We start from the raw sequence: 5,000 nt of genomic DNA, 5'->3' as shown, positions 1-5,000 counted from the left end.
GCGCCTTAACCTAACCCGCGTTGCGCCTTAACCTAACCCGCGTTGCGCCTTAACCTAACCCGCGTTGCGCCTTAACCTAACCCGCGTTGCGCCTTAACCTAACCCGCGTTGCGCCTTAACCCAACCCGCGTTGCGCCTTAACCCAACCCGCGTTGGGCCTTAACCCAACACGCGTTGGGCCTTAACCCAACACACGTTGGGCCTTAACCCAACACACGTTGGGCCTTAACCCAACACACGTTGGGCCTTAACCCAACACACGTTGGGCCTTAACCCAACACACGTTGGGCCTTAACCCAACACACGTTGGGCCTTAACCCAACACACGTTGGGCCTTAACCCAACACACGTTGGGCCTTAACCCAACACACGTTGGGCCTTAACCCAACACACGTTGGGCCTTAACCCAACACACGTTGGGCCTTAACCCAACACACGTTGGGCCTTAACCCAACACACGTTGGGCCTTAACCCAACACACGTTGGGCCTTAACCCAACACACGTTGGGCCTTAACCCAACACACGTTGGGCCTTAACCCAACACACGTTGGGCCTTAACCCAACACACGTTGGGCCTTAACCCAACACACGTTGGGCCTTAACCTGCTCTGTAATTGTCATACGACGCGTTAAATTAGTGTAGTGTTGCCTAACTGCAACCCCCGCAATATAGTTTGCTACCCGCACTGCCCGGTCCCCAGAGTATCGCTTCATGTTAAACACCTTGCAGCTATACACTGTAATGCGGATGGCAGCAGGACGTACATGCTCAATGCCCTTCGCAGTTGTTCATTGGCATTCGCATGGCGAAGCACAGCCTACGTTGTGGTACGGCTTGTGTCAACTGTCCGCTGATGTTGTACGTCCAAATCACACACTGTACTGCACATTGGTCCTCATGTACTGAATGATACATCGTGGTACATGTGTGACCGTACCACGACTGCGCCAACAACGGCGAACCATACGGTCCAAATATTGTGCACTCAGCTACGTGTCGTCTCCCTATAAGAGCTGGATTGCAGTATGGTATGCCGTGGATGGCGATCAGCATGAGCCGTCTGTTGATGTAGTGGCGCGTGTTGTCAGACGTAGTCGTCTCTTCTCACTCACCGTGATAGCATGGTGCACTGCGTTCCACATCTGCGACATGCGACAGAGGCCGGTTGACAGTCGTTCGCGCAATGGACATCGCATACGTACGGGGGCCACCTTCCACGTGTTCGCGAAGCGTGCACATGTTGTTGCGTGTATGTGGGCAGACATAGTGTGTCGTGACACCTGACACAGGCATGCAACAATCGTTGAATTTGCAAATGGCGATGGACGTCTACGTTTGCTGGTGACGTTACGCAAATGAACAACTGGTAAACCGTTGTGGTGCGGTTGTTCTCGCTAGAGGTGAATCAGTGATGGCGACGATCGGTTGAGCTACCAACCGGTTGTTTCAGCGATACCCACCATGCCCACGAACGTGAATGGCATGTGGGTGTGAAGCGATACGCGGCGGTGGCTGGGTGGGACCGTCCCCGGCCGGTGAGGGGGGGCCTCCCGGCGTGCTGGCCGCGCGGTGCGTGGGCGCACGCGCTACAGCCGGCTGGTGGGGGCGGCCAGTGGCAGGCGCGCCGGCCGACGGAGGCGGCAGGCGGCGCAGCTGCGCGCCGGCGCACCCTGCACGCGGCGCCGTGCGGCCAAAGTAGGTCCTCGCGGGCCCGGTGCGAAGCGCGGTGGACATCTGCAGTGTGCTGGTCCGATTGAGGACTGTGTGCGCTGAGGATGCGCCGCCGCCCGGCGCTCGGCGCCGCGACGCCGTCTGCTGCTCGGTCGCCTCTGCGGTTCTCGCAGGTGGTTTGTATCGCAGCTGTGCGGACGTGTTGGCGCGTTCGCTTCGGCACCCAAGTGGGGCTTTTGTCCTTCTGTGGCGCTGGCGTTGGAGCTGCCGGCCACCGTAGGTGGCGCGTGTTGTCTCCCGCCGGCAATGCCACGACAGCACGCTCCCGGGCCTCTGTCGGCAGCGGCAAGCTCAGTTGGGAGCACGGGTGGTCGCACCTAAAGCGTCTACTCGCCAAACTCCGGGCGATTGCGCCTCTCTCGAACCCGACCAAGTACTTAGGACGGCGCTGCGCGCCGCCGGGACCTGAGAGGGTTTCGAGGTGTATTGTGCAGGGGAGCTCAGCCTCCTCCTGTTTGCAGAATAATTGAGCGGACGCTTGCGTGTTCGCGCGGGCCCCCGGGACACACTCCCGGGCGGCCGGCTGCTCAGCTCTAGTTGACGCAGCTCCCTGGTTGATCCTGCCAGTAGTCATATGCTTGTCTCAAAGATTAAGCCATGCATGTCTCAGTACAAGCCGCATTAAGGTGAAACCGCGAATGGCTCATTAAATCAGTTATGGTTCCTTAGATCGTACCCACGTTACTTGGATAACTGTGGTAATTCTAGAGCTAATACATGCAAACAGAGTCCCGACCAGAGATGGAAGGGACGCTTTTATTAGATCAAAACCAATCGGTCGGCTCGTCCGGTCCGTTTGCCTTGGTGACTCTGAATAACTTTGGGCTGATCGCACGGTCCTCGTACCGGCGACGCATCTTTCAAATGTCTGCCTTATCAACTGTCGATGGTAGGTTCTGCGCCTACCATGGTTGTAACGGGTAACGGGGAATCAGGGTTCGATTCCGGAGAGGGAGCCTGAGAAACGGCTACCACATCCAAGGAAGGCAGCAGGCGCGCAAATTACCCACTCCCGGCACGGGGAGGTAGTGACGAAAAATAACGATACGGGACTCATCCGAGGCCCCGTAATCGGAATGAGTACACTTTAAATCCTTTAACGAGTATCTATTGGAGGGCAAGTCTGGTGCCAGCAGCCGCGGTAATTCCAGCTCCAATAGCGTATATTAAAGTTGTTGCGGTTAAAAAGCTCGTAGTTGGATTTGTGTCCCACGCTGTTGGTTCACCGCCCGTCGGTGTTTAACTGGCATGTATCGTGGGACGTCCTGCCGGTGGGGCGAGCTGAAGGCGTGCGACGCGCCTCGTGCGTGCTCGTGCGTCCCGAGGCGGACCCCGTTGCAATCCTACCAGGGTGCTCTTGAGTGAGTGTCTCGGTGGGCCGGCACGTTTACTTTGAACAAATTAGAGTGCTTAAAGCAGGCAAGCCCGCCTGAATACTGTGTGCATGGAATAATGGAATAGGACCTCGGTTCTATTTTGTTGGTTTTCGGAACCCGAGGTAATGATTAATAGGGACAGGCGGGGGCATTCGTATTGCGACGTTAGAGGTGAAATTCTTGGATCGTCGCAAGACGAACAGAAGCGAAAGCATTTGCCAAGTATGTTTTCATTAATCAAGAACGAAAGTTAGAGGTTCGAAGGCGATCAGATACCGCCCTAGTTCTAACCATAAACGATGCCAGCCAGCGATCCGCCGCAGTTCCTCCGATGACTCGGCGGGCAGCCTCCGGGAAACCAAAGCTTTTGGGTTCCGGGGGAAGTATGGTTGCAAAGCTGAAACTTAAAGGAATTGACGGAAGGGCACCACCAGGAGTGGAGCCTGCGGCTTAATTTGACTCAACACGGGAAACCTCACCAGGCCCGGACACCGGAAGGATTGACAGATTGATAGCTCTTTCTTGATTCGGTGGGTGGTGGTGCATGGCCGTTCTTAGTTGGTGGAGCGATTTGTCTGGTTAATTCCGATAACGAACGAGACTCTAGCCTGCTAACTAGTCGCGTGACATCCTTCGTGCTGTCAGCGATTACTTTTCTTCTTAGAGGGACAGGCGGCTTCTAGCCGCACGAGATTGAGCAATAACAGGTCTGTGATGCCCTTAGATGTTCTGGGCCGCACGCGCGCTACACTGAAGGAATCAGCGTGTCTTCCTAGGCCGAAAGGTCGGGGTAACCCGCTGAACCTCCTTCGTGCTAGGGATTGGGGCTTGCAATTGTTCCCCATGAACGAGGAATTCCCAGTAAGCGCGAGTCATAAGCTCGCGTTGATTACGTCCCTGCCCTTTGTACACACCGCCCGTCGCTACTACCGATTGAATGATTTAGTGAGGTCTTCGGACTGGTACGCGGCATTGACTCTGTCGTTGCCGATGCTACCGGAAAGATGACCAAACTTGATCATTTAGAGGAAGTAGAAGTCGTAACAAGGTTTCCGTAGGTGAACCTGCGGAAGGATCATTACCGACTAGACTGCATGTCTTTCGATGTGCGTGTCGTGTCGCGCAACACGCTACCTGTACGGCTCGCAGTAGCCGTGCGCCGCGTGCGGAACCACGCGTGCTTCTCAAAACTAACGCCAATGTTGTGTGGTACGAGCGCTGAAGCGCTGGAGCGGCTGGCCTGCGGCACCTGGCGCCTGGCGCCGGTTTTGAATGACGTTCGCCCGACTGCCTGTCCGCTCCGGTGTGGAGCCGTACGACGCCCATCGGCCGTGAGGCTGTTGGACACAGAACGCTTGAACAGGGGCCGCCACACGCCTACGTCCCGCCTATGCAACTGTCTTGAAAGAGACAGTGGAAACTAAGAAAAGATCACCCAGGACGGTGGATCACTCGGCTCGTGGGTCGATGAAGAACGCAGCAAATTGCGCGTCGACATGTGAACTGCAGGACACATGAACATCGACGTTTCGAACGCACATTGCGGTCCATGGATTCCGTTCCCGGGCCACGTCTGGCTGAGGGTCGGCTACGTATACTGAAGCGCGCGGCGTTTGCCCCGCTTCGCAGACCTGGGAGCGTCGCGGCCGCCTGTGGGGCCGGCCGCGCCTCCTTAAACGTGCGATGCGCGCCCGTCGCCTGGCGGTTCGCATACCGGTACTTACTCGGTAGCGTGCACAGCCGGCTGGCGGTGTGGCGTGCGACACCTCGTACAACGACCTCAGAGCAGGCGAGACTACCCGCTGAATTTAAGCATATTACTAAGCGGAGGAAAAGAAACTAACAAGGATTCCCCCAGTAGCGGCGAGCGAACAGGGAAGAGTCCAGCACC

General features: G+C 56.7%; 3 non-coding genes across 3 annotated transcripts in view; all 3 read left to right on the top strand.

Moving 5' to 3' along the window:
• The first annotated feature begins 2,280 nt into the window (after positions 1 to 2,280).
• Positions 2,281 to 4,190, top strand: LOC124581804. Its single transcript, XR_006973480.1, has one exon. It is a non-coding gene; the product is annotated as a small subunit ribosomal RNA (ribosomal RNA).
• A 351-nt stretch (positions 4,191 to 4,541) lies between these two features.
• LOC124581799 lies at positions 4,542 to 4,696 on the top strand. The gene has a single exon (XR_006973476.1). It is a non-coding gene; the product is annotated as a 5.8S ribosomal RNA (ribosomal RNA).
• Positions 4,697 to 4,884: 188 nt separating this feature from the next.
• The window catches only part of LOC124581828, a 4,222-nt gene continuing 4,106 nt past the window's right edge, over positions 4,885 to 5,000 (top strand). Inside the window, exon 1 of the ribosomal RNA XR_006973502.1 lies at positions 4,885 to 5,000. This exon is cut by the window's right edge and continues 4,106 nt beyond it. This is a non-coding gene — a ribosomal RNA (large subunit ribosomal RNA).

The sequence above is a fragment of the Schistocerca americana genome, unplaced genomic scaffold (assembly GCF_021461395.2).
Source record: "Schistocerca americana isolate TAMUIC-IGC-003095 unplaced genomic scaffold, iqSchAmer2.1 HiC_scaffold_375, whole genome shotgun sequence".
Taxonomy (NCBI): domain Eukaryota; kingdom Metazoa; phylum Arthropoda; class Insecta; order Orthoptera; family Acrididae; genus Schistocerca; species Schistocerca americana.
Note: the sequence above shows the minus strand (reverse complement) of the source record. Positions and strands in the feature narration are given on the sequence as shown.